General features: G+C 41.5%; 1 protein-coding gene across 1 annotated transcript in view; it reads left to right on the plus strand.

Annotated features, from left to right (window-relative positions):
• ATP10A (ATPase phospholipid transporting 10A (putative)) overlaps window positions 1–16,073 on the plus strand; it is a 118,426-nt gene that overhangs the window by 1,362 nt on the left and 100,991 nt on the right. The gene's annotated exons all lie outside the window — the stretch shown is intronic.

The following is a 16,073-nucleotide window of genomic DNA, read 5'->3' on the forward strand; positions in this document are numbered from 1 at the left end:
TTGTCTCCTTCAGAATATATTTTTTTTTAATGATCTGGGCTATGCATTTGGAACACTTGGTATCCATAAATCAGACTGAAATTACTTTTGCACCATCATTTATGTGCTCAGAATCCAGCTTTACAGTAATTTTGTTTTGCTTTTCTCTCATTGCTAGATAGTAATCACATAGTAGTTAAGGCTAAGGTTTTCTGGGGACTGAGAGAAAAATACCTTTTCTGAGAGAGCAGGCTTTAGTTCTGTTTCTGGTGCTTCTAAGTTTTAACAGAAATGAAACACGTGCCAAGAAGCTTACACTGTGATTCCACGGGCTGGCTGGGAGGGGTCCTCTGGGCTGACGTAAGCATTGAGGCAGAGAGTAACTCTCCTACTGCAAGAAAAGCATGTGGAAAAAAATAACATAAAATGATAAAAAGAACTCTGAAAAGGCTGCATTTTCAACATCAGTGACTCGGCTTGTTTTTTCACAAAATCATATCGGACAAGAAATCTCACCCAGGGATATACCCCCACCAGTAGGTACACATGCATGGGAACACAAGTAAAATGGCTTTATTTCTGTAAACTAAATCGAAAATAACCTAGCCGAATCACACACGTAGGCATTTCTAACCTAAGGCTGTGCCTAGTGCCTTGTTTGCCTATAGTTGTCGTTAACTCTGAACGCTTTGGTGTTTAGGGAGGTGGGTGGTAGGAGGGCTAGTAAGAGGCTATTCTTGTAGTAAAATAAAATAGTGATAATAAAGATGGTTAATCTAGCCTTTACCAACTAAAATCCATTTAGAAATAAGCTCTCTTATCTCCTAGATTGAAAAGAAAGAAGAAATACCTGTTGCAGAAGCTGTTCAAAATATTAACAGATACCAGTACTGGGATATTCTGGAATGTTTCTACTCCCTGCAATTTTCCATACCCCTCTCTGCTGCCAAAAAAGTTGACATGACTATGAGAAAAGGTGTACCTTTGGTGTTAATACCACTTGTGCTCTTTTAAAGGGACTCCCAGCTAAGTGCATTGCCCTTTATAATGCTTGTGCTGTTCCAGAGTAAAAAATCAGAATTGTTCCTTTTATTGCAGAGGTTAGATTGCTATTGGGTGATACTTAGACAGATAAATTTGGGAGTAGTTTGACTTTACATTTGCATCACAGGCGTGTGTCAGCCTAGGCCCTGTGGGGCAGCAAACACGGAATCTTAAAGAGCTCCATCACCTGTTCAGGGACAGCTTTCTGGTTGTGAGCAGAACTGGACAATGTGTCCTTACAGCTCACTGCAGAAGCCTGGTCCCCAGTAGCAGGTCACCTATTTCCACTTTCCAGCAGTCCCTAGGAAAAGCTTCCCTCCCACAATTAAAACAATAAAAACAAAACAGGAGGTGAAAATAATTTGCTTAAATGTTTTTAATCTGCCCAATTTTTCTTCTTTTTTAGCCTTTTTTAAACTTCACCAAGTCATCTTTTGAACATGCTCCACCCCCAGTGAGTGAGATGGGACTAGAAACTTGCTGTTTTGGAGATAAAAACTAAGATTCTCACTAACTTGAGTGACAGGGAACCAAGATTGAGAGATTTGTATCAAGGTTATGAAAGGTGCTGGGCGTTGAGTTCAGAAAAGCTGTTTTCTCAGAAGGGTGTCATGCCAGGAGAAACAGAAGTGACTGGACATGACTTTTACCTTGTTTCCTTAGTCTCTTGTTCTGGAAAAATGTTGAAGTATAAATGTCACATAAGGAAGTAGTAAATAACAGCTTTTCTCCCCACATCCGCCGTTTTATGGTGATGACCTTTTTGATCAGTTGTGCTGATCAGTTTTACCTCCTTTTGACCAACCCAGACACTCTCTCTCCTCCCCACTCTGCCACTTCCTTGTGGTGCTGTGGAGGCAGACTTTGATGCAAATGCTGTCCTCGATAGAGATGCTTGTGTAGGTGTGGCAGGTTAATGAACATAGCTTCAGTGATGTGCTCCCCTAGGATTGTCAGAGAGCAGCAACTCCTCTCTTCCTGGTCAGTACTTTGTAGCTCTGAAAGAGGCCTTCTGTGAGACAGGATGTATCTGGGTGCCAGGGTGGTCCTCTGAGCCATGATGGCCTCACACAAGCTGCAAGAGAGCCACCTCAAACATGGACTACAGCGTTCAAATGCAGACTACAGCAAATGACAGCGAATTATAAATCAGCAGCTTAAGACGGGGACTTTTGCTTCGCAGTAGCAGAGAAAAGACCTCAATCTTATGTTATACACTGTTTAGTGACCCAGTAAATACTCAAATCAGATCCTGTATATTCTGTCATATATCCTCCATGTGCTTCTTTCCTGGCTGCTGAAGTACCCGTCCCCTGTTTGATTCAAGTAGCAATTAATGATGCAAGATCTACAGGACAGAGAGAATGCAGGGGTAGGCAGAGCCTACTGCTACTCAGGCCAGCTTATCAGGAGGAGGTTCAAGAGCGTGCGAGCAGTATCCACTTCGAGCTCCTCGGGAACAGCCTACTCAGGCGATCATGTCAGTAATCCAGTCTGGGGGAAAATACTGTGCTCTTGCTAGGCTGACTGCTTGACACTGGTGCGCTGGTGTGCAGACCAGGCTGCCTTCCTCCTGCCTGCCCAGTGGACTCAGATGACCTGTTCTCATACAGCCACTGCTGAATCAATGACTCAGTGGCTCATAGTTGGCAACACTTAGTGGACAACAGAACAGTAAAGGATGATGCAACCTAAAGTAAAAAGCTTGAAGAAAGACGCAGCTTGTTTTCACAGAAGGAAGGCAGCTTTTGTTTAGAAGTTCTGGATGTTTGGGAGAGTCCCTCAAAAGATACCTCTTTCTAGAGTCAGATGGTGTCAAGTGAAAAGACCTGATTCTTTGAATAAAATGAGAAGAAGCTGTTGAGTTTGAATTGGCAGTGTATGCTGAAGAATGAAACATGCTAGAGAATTGCAGGCTTGTGTTGCTCTGTGATGGAGTTTGCAGGTCTGCTTGTAAGAGCAGTCAGGGCTATTACAGGCAAAGAGGGAAGGTTTCTTAGCCAAGAGAAATTAATGGGGCCTCTCTCTGGAGGCCTTTAAGGGCAGCTCTCCCATTTAGCAATACAGAGGAAATTTGGCACTTATTTTAGGGGGACAGTTTCACAGGACACCTAGAATTTAGGTTCCGTGCAGGTGCTTAAATTAGGAATGCTGGATCACAGCCAAAACTCTTTCTTAGTTGTTTTAAGTTCCAAAGGCATTAGAGCCACACCTGCAGAAAATTGTTCTGTGTACATAATACTTGCAAACCTGTGATCATCTTGGTGTCTCTTTATTTTTCTTCCTCATTTCCATCACACAGGGATGGAGGTTGAAGAGTGGAGGTTAAAAATTTGCACTCTTAATGGTGAAAACTTATTTGGCTATTCTGCATTATTATCTTGGACTTGGAGGATGGAAGGGTGATTTTTTTCTCTGCGATTACTGTCCTCCAGTGCTCACCAGCTGTGGCTGGAGTTGTGCATCATACATGTAAATGTTTGCTCCAGGTAATTCCAGGATGCACACACTGCTGCCGCTCCTAAGTATTTGATACAACTAAATTTGTCACTGGAGCAGAAGTGTTAAAACTCTTCTAAGTAGTGTGCTTTTACAAAGTGTGGTATACATTTACATGGTATGTAAATAGAAGATGAATAGTGATAACTACAATCACAACAAATAATGGCACTCATCCAGCAGGGAATTACATTTTGTTACTGATTCAGTGCTGTGTTGTTGAAATAATCTCTGCTACCATTTTTCTAGGAGCCTTACGTTAAAAAGCAAAGGGCTTTGCTTTTTAAATCTACTCTCTAACTCTTGTTGTGGCCATTGAACAGTATTGCTAAAGAGTGTAATGGTCTCTGCATGCTGATCAGGGAGTGATAACTGCTTCCTCTGTCAACCTGTGACTTAGAAAATTCAAGACAAATTGGAATTTACGACTAGATATTTGTCTCCCCTCAGGTGTGGAAAATGTTTAATGGGGCACTCAGGCAGCTATCAAAGCAGGCTGTTTTACATTAAATGTTAGTTTCTTTCTGCAAAACTCAAGAGGAGGAGAGAAGAGAGTTTGATGTGGGCAACATGTTTCATAAAATTTCCAAAATACACTCCCTTCTTCTTCCCCTCTGTCACCCTCTGTCAACCCGCCACTGAAAGCAATTCCAGCCATGGAGGCAGAAGATACAACAGTGTTACCAAACCCTCACAAGGGCAGAGCAGATCCCACTCATGGCCTCTAAAATAGTCACATGATGACTTGCCCTGCAACCACTTCACTTCTTAGGTGCCTTATTTTGCTGGCAACACCAGTCTCTGGGGAGATGGGTTGTGATTATCTCCCACTACTACCCGAATAGACCAGAGTAGCTTCTTGTCCCAAAACGTGCTGGCAGGGTAAGACATTTCTCAACAGAATAAGTTTGTCTCATTCCTTCCAGAACACAAATGTCACTAAATGTGATTCAAAAGGAAACTACCTGGGATTACTCAATTTCCTCTGTGAGTGAGCGAGCTTGGTGCACAGAAAGCTGAAAGCAGAAAGTAGCAGTCTGAATCTGTTGGTGACATCAGTGTTCCCTCCTTGAGTTTCCGAGAGGTGCAGCTCTGTTTGTCTTACTGTGTCTTTGTCCTTCGCTTCAGTTTGGGTTGGGCTGGCAGTAAGTAAACTCATTGGGAGATGTAGTAGAGGCTCTTCTATTAGACTGATAGGGAGCAATTTCATTCTGTAGTAGTTTATCCTAGTAGCAAGGGACGTCTGTGCTAAGCTGAGACGTAGCCAGCTGCAATGCACAGGAGAACCCATCTGTCTGGCCATCTACAAGTATGCTGTTTATTTGCTATTTAGTGTAGGGCAGATTTTCTAAGTGCCTGAGTTTCACTACTGGAAAAGAAAAATGCCTCATTACTGAGCTCTTTCATTGGTATAGGCTGTCATGAGAGCAGTTATAGGCTGTTTAATATGCCTCTGGCTAAATGCCAAAGAAGATGATGTTAGTCTCCACTGAAAGACTTAGTGATGTCCCCAAACTAATTTTTGCAGGTGCATGCTGCACTCTGGAGAGACACCATAACTTGTGCTAAGCAGACCACAGCCCAGAAATATAGGTGGCCACCTTATACGCAGATCTACTTGCTGTCATGTGTCAGTATTACCTTGAGACCATAATTATAACTAGAGGTGGCCAAAAGAATAGCAGATCCACTTGGTTCTGTCAGAGTACATTTCCAAAGAAACTATACAAGAGGAAGTAATTGTGTGTATTGTTCAGCTCTGCCTGGTACTGTGATTCCAGATTCCACCTTCCACATGTCATCTAGTCAGAACTGAAAACGAGAATTGAAAACCATGACAATCATGCTATAGATCAGTGTTTTGTGGAACTGCTTGTTAGTTAGCATGGCATAACTCAGCCAGGGCATTCCTTCTGCTAGCAGACCAGTCCTCCAGAAGTACTTATTAGAGTAGTGCTCTCAAGCTCTGCCTGGGAGTTCTTAATTTTACTATGGGAGTGTTGGAGGACTCCCAGGAATGAAAAAAACTTAAGCAGCTTCTTTCGATTTTCCCTCCTCCTCCTGACTAATGTTAGCTGATAAGGAAGGTGAAAATAGAGAAGGAAGGAGTGTCCCTGTCGCTGGGCAGGATTTAATTCAGACGCCTCATCCAGGCTTACACAACTCGTGTGTGGATAGGCAGCCTACCTTGACAACAGCAGCAGGAGAAGTCCGAGTGCCTGATCTCCCTTTGCCATGTAATCCAGCATGCTCTGCATTTGCAGGGCAGTCACTCTGCCCAAGAACAGCGTAAGAGGTGCCTCTCCTCTCTCCCTGCAATACTAGACCTTTTGGGTACGTGTGGGCGTTTTGTGTATGTACACAGTAAGGACAATGCAGCTGGCAAGCCAAACACATGGCTTCAGGGTTATGCCCAATTTGCAGGATTTACGCTGTGCAGGCTTGGTTTTAGCAACCACATATATTGAGAGCAATTAAGTTCATGAAAAGCAGAACAATTTGTTTCACTTCACATAGTTGGGGAGGCGAACCAGTTTCCACAGCCGACCTTCAGCCTCAGTGTTTTTCACTTGGGAGCTGGCACTAACGCAAGTATGTTAGTGGCCAGTCATTTTTGTACCCAGAAGAGATCCACAGCAGAAACACAATCCAAAGCCTGCTGCTACCCTGCAGCAATACACTCTGCTTCATCTTGTCTCACCAGGATGTGGAAGCCAGACAGTGGGAGTCTCCATACGTGGGGCCAGGGAGAGTGCATTTCAATGAATGGCATAATCATAAAGTGAGGAGCCAACTTGATGCTAAAAGCCAGGACACTGACCTCTTAGTGATAAGTTTGCGTAGGTGTATGGGCAGCATCTTCCTCTGATGTATGTCAAGCACAAAAGTTGACCCAAAATGCAGCCACAACGCAGATGTGTGAAAGGTGCTAGCTTATAGCTTTTCCTGGGTAGGGATTGTGGTGGTGTGCAGGGGAGAGGAGGTGCAAAGGGCATGACAGTGACATGCGGTGTTAGGAGCTTGAGTAGCTCTAAGTACTGAGCTCAACTGAGGAAAGGTGCATACACAAATATATCTTTGATTCTGAAAGATTTGATAAAGCAAGCTTCAGATTTAGTTTGAGGAAGGTGACCTGCATGTTTCTGAATGAGTTGGTTTAATCTTTGCTGTGTGTCCAGGAAGTGGGAATGAGGGGGGCCCAAACCGAGAGTTTATAGTGCCTGCAGGATGTGAGCTGCAAGGAACAACTTTCTCTCTTTCGCCATTTTTAGGATATCGTTACACAGCCTGTCCATAGAAAGCTGCTAGCCACCCAGCTAATAGGGTGTTCTGTGCTGTGGATTTCTGAGGATGCCTAACCCTTACCAGCGGGGAAACTACCATCTAGTTCATTGCTCCAATGGCAGCAATGTTTTATTCTGTTTTGAAATTGTTGCAGGTGAAGATCTCTGCCATGGTCAGCATACATCCTTAAGGACACGTTGGTCAAAGGACAGTCTTGAACTGGCAAGGCATGTGTTTTCAGGGGCAAGGCATGCATTTCAGGGATGGGAAACATCTGTCCATCTCCTCTGCTGTTTTATTACAATTTTGTTCTTGTCTGATCACAGTTTCTCTAGAGTGACAAATAGGCCAGTCTCTTCAGTGCAGCGGCCAACATTTGCATCATGCTCAGTCATTTCATAAACCCAGACTCTGCTGGAGATTTGTTATAATAGGCATGGAGGTCACTTGTTTTGTTTTTATGTTCTGGTTGCCTGGAAATACTGACCTACTTCAAGGAAGAGTTTAAATGCTTGACTGACAACTGCACTGCAGTTCTTATATATCTGTGCTGCTACTATATTGACACTGTGGGTGTGAACGCTGTTGCAGAATATTTGGTATTTCTGTAGTTTTGACCTTTTGGAGAGGAAGAGAAAGTCCATTCTGAAGTGACAGCATTTGTAACCATAGCTGTTTTACCTTTGCACGTTATCTTACGCTCGCTATCGCTAGACTTTTTCTAGGTTGAACAGCCACATACCTATATGCTTGCCCCTTGACTGTTCACCTTCCTACCTTCTGGTAACAACCTGAATATGGCTGTTTTGGCTGTTTAGCTGATCCTGTTTGTTCACTAACAAGTCATTGGGCATTGTTGTGGAATCTCGCAAAATACTAAGACAACACATAAAGTGCTGAATAGCAGTCACCTAAATACAACTGAGAGCAGTGTTCAGATTCTCTCAAAATCCAGACATGGAGCAAGACATCTTAGAAGAGATGCCAGTGGATAAATTTTAGCAGGCAGATTTAGCAGCCAAACCCTTAAAGATGCAGGAAGTTCATTAAGCACGTTAGAACAACATTAATATGTTTTTTGCAAAAGTAGATAATAAGAAATGAAATCTAATCCACCTAAGCCTGATATTGCAGTTGTAGTACATTTTTTTTATGTGGGCCCACACTTAACGTTTGAGGGTTCCATATTTTCTTTTTCTCACTTTTCACAGTTCCCATGTTCTCATTGTCAGCATCCCCTTGCTATACTTCCCTCTGCTGTACACCTGCAAAGCTGTGAAAACTTGATCTTACACAGTTTACTAGAATACATATATTGATTTTATCTGCACACTTGAAAGCATTCTGATCTTCCTTCTTGGCTATCTTATGTTCATATTTTATCAGAGATGTTTGGGTGGCAGTGCCTGTCTCCTGAGTTGATTTGTGTCTTAACTCTTCTGCATATGCCATTAGTTGTCTTCCCTGTAAACAGTAGTGAGCTGCTGATTGTAGCTGGCTGGCAGGAAACCCTCCAAAGTGCTGATTAGGTTGTCTGTGACCTGAGGAGAATATTTCCTGAAGGAGCCTATTCAGGTTCTTTCTGGGACAAGAGGTGAGATTTATTTCATGTTGCTTTTAGCAACAGTCTAAGTCATCTACACTTGTGCCACGATCTGTGGAGAGCACTGAACAGTTTGAGGAGGAGGGGGAAATCCTTCCAGTTTGAGACACTTACCTTAGGTTAGTTTGAATCAGGAGGTCTTTACCTCTCTCCAGTGATGACATAGGTGAAGCTGAACTAGCTTATACAGCTGATTTCAGATAAGATGAATCCCATTAGTAAGCTCAGTGGGAATAGATATTAATTCTTCTTAATGCTCTGTATGATTTTTGGACTGTAGAAAGGGAGCCTGTCCTTCTCAATACATTTAATGATTTAAGAACTACACTTTGAGAATAACAGATGCAAGTATGTTCACCTGTAAGGTGAAGGTCATAACCCAGTATCCACTGTTTCAACTCTTGCCACATTCTGCCTTCAGCATTAGCCATGAACATATTGTTCATACTTGTGAAAAGTATATATATCATTTATCTCAGTGCTGAGGAACAATGTAAGAGATGAGTTGTTATCAATAAATAATTTTCCTCTTTGAATAACTGATGGCATTTGCATTCCCTTGAAGTTTTTCAGGCTGCCTACATAATGTGAGGAATCTTGGTATTTCTGGTTGTTGTTTGCTCTTTAATCTCAGATGGCAGCTTTTGGGGAGGACTGTTGAAACGTAAGGTAAGATGTTCCTAATTCTTCTGTTTGTCTGGATGTACCTAAATGTTAGGTCAGCTAAAACCACTTTCCAAGCTCTGTCTCTTAAAATGCAGAGGGCAGTTGTGTGTTTCACATAAATCATGGCTGTTACAAGAGTGAAAGTGGGGCTTCACTGCCAGGTGCCTCACAAATACCACATTGGGCTTACATTTCACGTCCAGTTGGATCAGGTGTTAAAACCTGCAAGTGACATTACTAGGCGATCAGGGATTGAATCAGAGGGATAAATGATCAAATTATTTTGCTTTTTTAAGTATTGCTGGTTTACCCTTGGTTGCCAGTTTCGATGCTGGAATTTTAGTGCCCACCCATAGGGAGCACAGGCACATGCAGACACTATGTAGCTGTAGAAGAGGGGCAGCACCCTAAGATGTGGTGCCACTGTTTGCTGTCTTGAAATTCCGAAGTCCTGTTCATCTGCTTGTTTGCAACATTTACACTCTGCTCTTCCTGATTGTTCAGGCTTAAATGTATAGTCTCCTATTGGTTTTATCTTACATTATGTCCCTTATTTATTTTCAGTACAGTTCCCTGTGTCTGTCTGCTTTTTATCGTGGGATCGTAGGTGTGTGTGGGAGCTCCTGTTTCTGTCAGGATCATAAATTCATTTAGGTTGGAAAAGACCTTTAAGACCATCAAGTCCAACCATTAACCTAGCACTGCCAAGACCACCACTAAACCATGGCCCTAAGCACCATGATCCTGTGGGAGCTTTCCAAAATGCAAGTTCAACAGAAAAGCTGTACCACAGCTGAGCCAACCATCAGTCCAGTAGTGCTGATGTTTAATCTGCCACACCCATTTCCCAGGAGTCCAATAAGTCTGTAATAGCCCTTGTCATGGACCAAACAATCCATGATATCTCTTCAATTTCAGGAATACCCCAGTGGAATGCTTTTTTAAGTTCTACCATGTTATAAAATAACTTGACTTATTAGCAGTGAAATAGCTTTTCTTCCTGGAGTGGAGCATCTGCCAGCTCATGCCAGAAGAATGTGTAGAACACCAGTAAGATCCATCTGCCAAAGAATACTGAAGCATAGGATCTCCAGCCTGACAGTATATTAGCAAAGCTAGCACTGAAAGGATGAAAAATCAACAACCAGTTAATTTTTTGTATTTCCCAAGTGTTTGGTTGTTGATATGTTTTTTATTTTGGGTTGATTGTTTTTTTTGTTGGGTTTCTTTTTGTGTTTCATTTTTCTTCCAGTTAATAAGCCAGGTAGAAATTATCAGTTATTATCCCAGTTTCAAAACTGTTAAAGGATGACACTGATCATTACCAATCACACTAAAGATAAAACTCATGAGAAAAATTAAGCCCAAAAGATGTATTCTTTTTTCAAACAGAAGTACTGAAGAAGAATCTAGTGTTATAAAGACAGAAATAGTGTCTTTGAAGCACATACAGTGTCTCTACCTTTTAAAGACTTTGTTCAGCATTTTAGTGTAAGATTTCTCTAAAATTCCCCATGGTTATTCTAAATTCAATCCTTCTTGGAATGCAGGGAGCAGAAGAGGAGGAGGAGAGTTCCTGAGTTTATTTTCAATGGCATTTGGTTTGGCTTGGAGAATTTTTATAATGCTGATTGGTCCTTGCATATTAATTCATATTCTTCTGCTGCTGCTTCTAAATTGGAAACTTTCCAGTTTATTATTTTACATCTGGCAATCTCATCCTCTGTTGTTTAACCTTTATGCTTTATCACTAGAAATAGCTGGTTTATGCAGTGAATCCAGCCTCTTTGTCATAATAACATTCCCTTCAGCTGTCCTATCTGTCAAGTTGCAGAAAGGTTTTTGTTTTTTTGGTTTGGTTTGGGTTTTTTTTAACCACTATCCACATTTACAGAAAGCATGCCTAGTGCTGCACCCTACCAAAAAGTTTTAAGCAAGAAAAATAGGATACGTGTTCTTTACTCTTTACCACTGGAAGAAACTTTAGAAACACAACCACATCTACAGAAGTGATTAAGACCAATGGTGCATTGCCCCAGCTAGTCAAGCAGTATTTAAACTAGATGCAGACCTGATTGCTGATCATTTAGGAGCAGAGTTCTTACTTTTCCACTTTCTGAATATATATCCGGATGTCCAGCACTTCCATGGGATGTCTCCTCATCCATGTCTAACTCTGTTCTGACCTGCTTTTGTAACTCATTAGTTCCAGTTAGATTCCACAGCAGTTCATTCCACAGAGGTCATACAGAATATAAAAATATCATAACACCAGTCAGTGTTCCCTGTAAATTTTATTTCTGTGCTACACACCTGTACATATTTAGTGGGAGCTCTAAGGTGATATGCAGTATAGAGTGAGAAACTATGCACTGTGTATTTAGAAAGCTTACTCTGTTCATCCTTTTGCCTAAGTGTAACTCAAATAAGAAGCAATTTTTTTTCTGTCTATGCAGTTGGTTGCATGAATGCCAGTCCTTAAAACTCAGCCATAAAAAGTGTGTTTATATGGTATACGTTCAGCTTGAAGTGGGGCTGTCCCAGCTGGTAAATCTGAACAGCTTCACAGCACCATGCAGAGGTGCTTGCTGCTTTGGAAGCAATATGGGCCATTACTGCTGTGCTGTCTCTTAGCAAGGCTTGTCAGCTTGAACATGGCCAAGTTCACATGGCTAACCATTTTCTGTCTGTGGATGGGGCACATCTGGTGCTTGTGTGTGGGACCCTGCACCCTGTCCTAATTATTGTCCTTAGACTGAAAAAAGCCAGTAAGAATGTTCAGTAAATACAGATGCAAATTACATGACCACTTAGTTTTGGGGAGTTGTTTCATTTTAACTCTGACCAAATGGACGGTAAACCGTGATTCTCATTACTAGCAGTTAATGACAGCAGTATTTCTTGAGTAACTTTGGATGAGGAAATAATTTTTTTTAGAGACATTAATGTAATAGGTGTGATTTACCACATCAGCATAGATCAGGTTACTAGAAGACTCACAATTTGGGGTTGGAAAGCAAATTAAACAAGCTGGATACAGGCTTAAGATACGCAAGTGAAACAGATGTAAACAAGTGCTACTGTGAGTTGTTATCCTACCATATTTCTGCATCTGAACTCATTTTTACTGAGAACGTAAATGAAGTGAAAAAGCTGCTTTTGAATACTTAGGAAGGAAGCATAACATTCTTAGTTTTCCAAAGCTTCAAAAAAGCAACCTGTCGTGCCACAGCTGTGTAGGTAGTTCGTGCTCCAGAATCATGTTCACCCTGCTTGAAGTCAGCAGAACTCTCTTTGTGCCATGAGTTTTCCCCTCGCTTTCTAAAATAATTTGGTCAATCTGACATCCACCATGTGATCTACAGGATCACCTTGCATGACCAACTTTGCCGGCTTTCATACTTGACATCTCTCTGCATCTATCCCTGTTGTAAGGGCAATCCCTGGTGATTTCTGTAGGGAACTCAAAGGCACATTTATGCCATGAGGCAAGGAGGTCTGTATTGGCAGTGTGGCAGTGTGGGCAGAGCCCTTTGTGGCATTACTGGGATTAGTGTCTCTGAGCTGCTCAGCAAGGCTTGTGAACTAGTCTGTGTAAGGCACGTAATGCTCTGGTACGGTCATACTGCTTTGAGAGGGAAGCTGGCTGTACAGCAGTTGGTTCAGATGTCTCTAACTTGAGTTTCAAGATTATTTTGCACCTCAGAGGACTCTGTGAACTTGTTTACATAAATGTTCTAATCAAGAGGAAAAATTGAGGTTAAAGTGTTTGCAGCTATAGATAGCACCATCAAATGTTCAGTCCTTGGACTGGGAAAATATTAAAAAGATGATTGGGAGCTTAATAAATCTTAAAATGTGTACGAATGGAGTCACAGCTGTTCCTCTGTAAAGGCAGCCAACAGCGTTTTGTACACCTCAGTTGGTTTGCTTTACGACAGAGTGGGTACAAGGAGAAAATGGCCAGGGTGACAGTTGTGCTGTCTTGCCAAGAGAAAGTGTGACTTCGTAACTAGCAAGTTAGCAGTTTGTATGCTGGGACAGCTGTCTTATTTTGCATAACTGTGCTATTTATCAACAAACCTCTGAATAGTAGACAACAAACAGCCACTGAATGGGTGGCCATTACAAAAGCAGAGGTGGGTCTTTTTCCCCAGGCCTCTGAAGAGTTGAGAAACTGATGGCCAAAATAACCACAGTGTTTTCATGGTACTGAAAGCAGGCAATGCAAATAGCCAAGAAAGTGGAAATTCAGTCTTTTCACCATGACCTGGGATTATGCTTTGGCCAGCTCGAACTTTTGGTCGTGGTTTTACGTTTCTAGGAGAGGCACTTTACTTCTGAAGTTGTGCTTTGAACTCTCCTGGCACAGAGAGGGCTGATGGCTGACAAGAAGATCAGGCTGCAAGGGTGGTACAAGCAGTCCTTAATTCATCCTGCTAGGAGAGGGAAGAATAGAGCCAGACTTCATGCATAAGTAGCACTGGCTCTGTATCCTGTTTCAAGTTATTAAAATAACACTCAGTGTGTTTTTTAAAAGGCATTTTACTGAATGCTCTCTAATGCCCATAACAATTTTAGATGCTGGGAAGTAAATATTTTTCTTCCACCAGTGTGTTTTGGGTTTTTTTCCCACTTGGCAAGCACTGGTATCTGGGGGGTTTGTGTTTTGTTTTGGTTATTCTTCTGCAATATTTAGGATGAAATAGAAATTAACTTTGCTACCAATACCTTGCAGATACACATACACAAGATACTTGAGCTTGCCAAAACAAGTTATTTTTTGCATCAGCATTCTTGATTTTATTTTCTGCTTGCATGTTTTCAGAAAAACAGTGCTTCTTACCAGCTGCTGTGGACAAAACATTGTGGCTGCAAGATCGACAAACTGACGGCTTTTCAGTTAATACTGTAGAGGTCAGCTATGGGAGAGACAGTTGGGGAAAAAATAGGAAAAATTTGATTATTAGAAGGCCGCTTAAGATAAGACCAATGCTAAGATAAATTAAAAAATAAGGCAAAAGACAAATGTGGTTCTGACCTCTAATGTCAGAAAAATGAACTGTTAGTGCTTATAACTGGGCCTTGAAATGAGCCCTGGAAGTAGACTATGCTCTGTGTGATGGTTTTGATTTACATCCCGCCCTTGATTTCTTTTTTTGATGGACAGTTTTCTGTATCATGACAGACTAATTTTGCTTCACAAGCACATGAACTCTCCCCGCAGCAAGATGGGAACATCACCTGTGAGAGAAAGTCAGCAGTCCCAAGGCAAGCTGTATCCTCCCCAACTCAGGTCTTTAAGGGCATCAGTGGATGAAGATGTGCTTACCATATCCTTCCTGTTTATCCAGAGCACTGTTAAATATCCCATCTACACCAGAGTCATGTGCCCTTCTGCCCTTTTTTTTTCTTTTCTTGTTTGGACTAGTGTCTTTTTGAATTACTAAAAGGCCTTCAAGCATTTTAGGAAAGAGGATGGTGTTGAATCTTAAACATGGGAAGTCAGCAGATCTCCACTAGAGTCTTCGATGGGATCTTGGGCAAGTTACATAACCCTTTCTGTGCGTCAAAGTCATAGTCTGCAAAATGGGAACAGCATGATCTATCTCACAGGATTTTTGTGGTTTGACCTGGGACTTTTAAAAGAGGTCTTTGTTGTGATTTGATTCCCCTTAAAACTGAATGGAAGTTCAGTGTCTCGATTGTCTCATTTCAGGGGTTTTCAAAGCAGCTATCTTATGTAGAAAAGCTTGATTATTTGTTCTTTTTCCCCTTGGATTTCTGCATTATTAGTGATTTGATTTCAAGATCTCTTAAAATGGAGTAACAAATAGGTTATGGAAAAACTACAGGCCCGGTCATAAAGAAATCTGTATCTACCATCTAAAAGGATCTGATTAGTCCCAACACTAATGTGGTAAATGGATTATAATCACTCTACTTCTCCCATGATTCTCAGGGAAACTGTGAAATAAAAAATATTTTAAGGGGGCATTGTCAAGAAAAAAGATGGGCATTTAGTTAAGACAAAGCAAAACATTTGGAGGTGCCATGTGTAGAAATAACCACTTTCAGAAATACCTCTTTACTGAAAAAATGTTACTGCACAGGAACAGTTGCCAGCTGGTAGAGGTGGAAGAACTTAAAGGAAAGGAACAATGCAGAATTAGAACATATGTACAGTGACAAATTATGTGCAGAAAGAGATAATATTACAAGTCCTCCATCATGTTCCTTAGCTAGAAATAATCCTGTGAAATATTTGTTCGAAAGATCAAATAAAAAAAGACTTTGTAGCAAGGAAGGGTAATACTGAAACTATCTCTAGCAGATATTCTGAAAATATTTCAGGTGAGAAACTTTTCTTGTGTAACAGTCTCACAGATTTTTACTGTAGGTAATGAGGAGTTCTGCAAATACCTGGACACAAGGATCACTTAATGTCATCAGACTGAAAATGGGGTGTGTTTTTTTGGAAAACTTGCACAGAGGAAGTGGTGATAAACAAGTGAAACATTAAGCCAAATTCTGTGTTCACTTACCTTCCCTAGAACTGGACTATGCAATGGTTTTAAACTCAGAGATTTAGATTGCACATTGAGAAGAAATTTTTTTACGATGAGGGTGATTAGGCACTGCAACAAGTTGCCCAGAGAAGCTGTGGATGCCCCATCCCTGGAAGTAATCAAGGTCAGGTTGGATGGGGCTTTGAGTAACCTGGTCTAATGAAAGGTGGCCCTACCCATGGCTGAGGGGTTGGACTACCTAAACCATTATGTGATTATGTGATTCTGTGTCTCTGTGAGCAAAAGAAAGGACTTACACATGACAATCTGATCAGAGGGAAAACTGGGATTCCCAGAAAGGTTGAGATTAAGGCATTAAGTACCTTCTGTATCTACCAGCCAAACTACCTTTAAACTGCTGAAGTTGCTTGGTTTTCTCTGAAACCGTCTAGAGCAAGATGAGATTTGTCTTGCTTGGCTTCAGCTGT

This window comes from Falco peregrinus, chromosome 4 (genome assembly GCF_023634155.1).
Source record: "Falco peregrinus isolate bFalPer1 chromosome 4, bFalPer1.pri, whole genome shotgun sequence".
Lineage (NCBI taxonomy): Eukaryota > Metazoa > Chordata > Aves > Falconiformes > Falconidae > Falco > Falco peregrinus.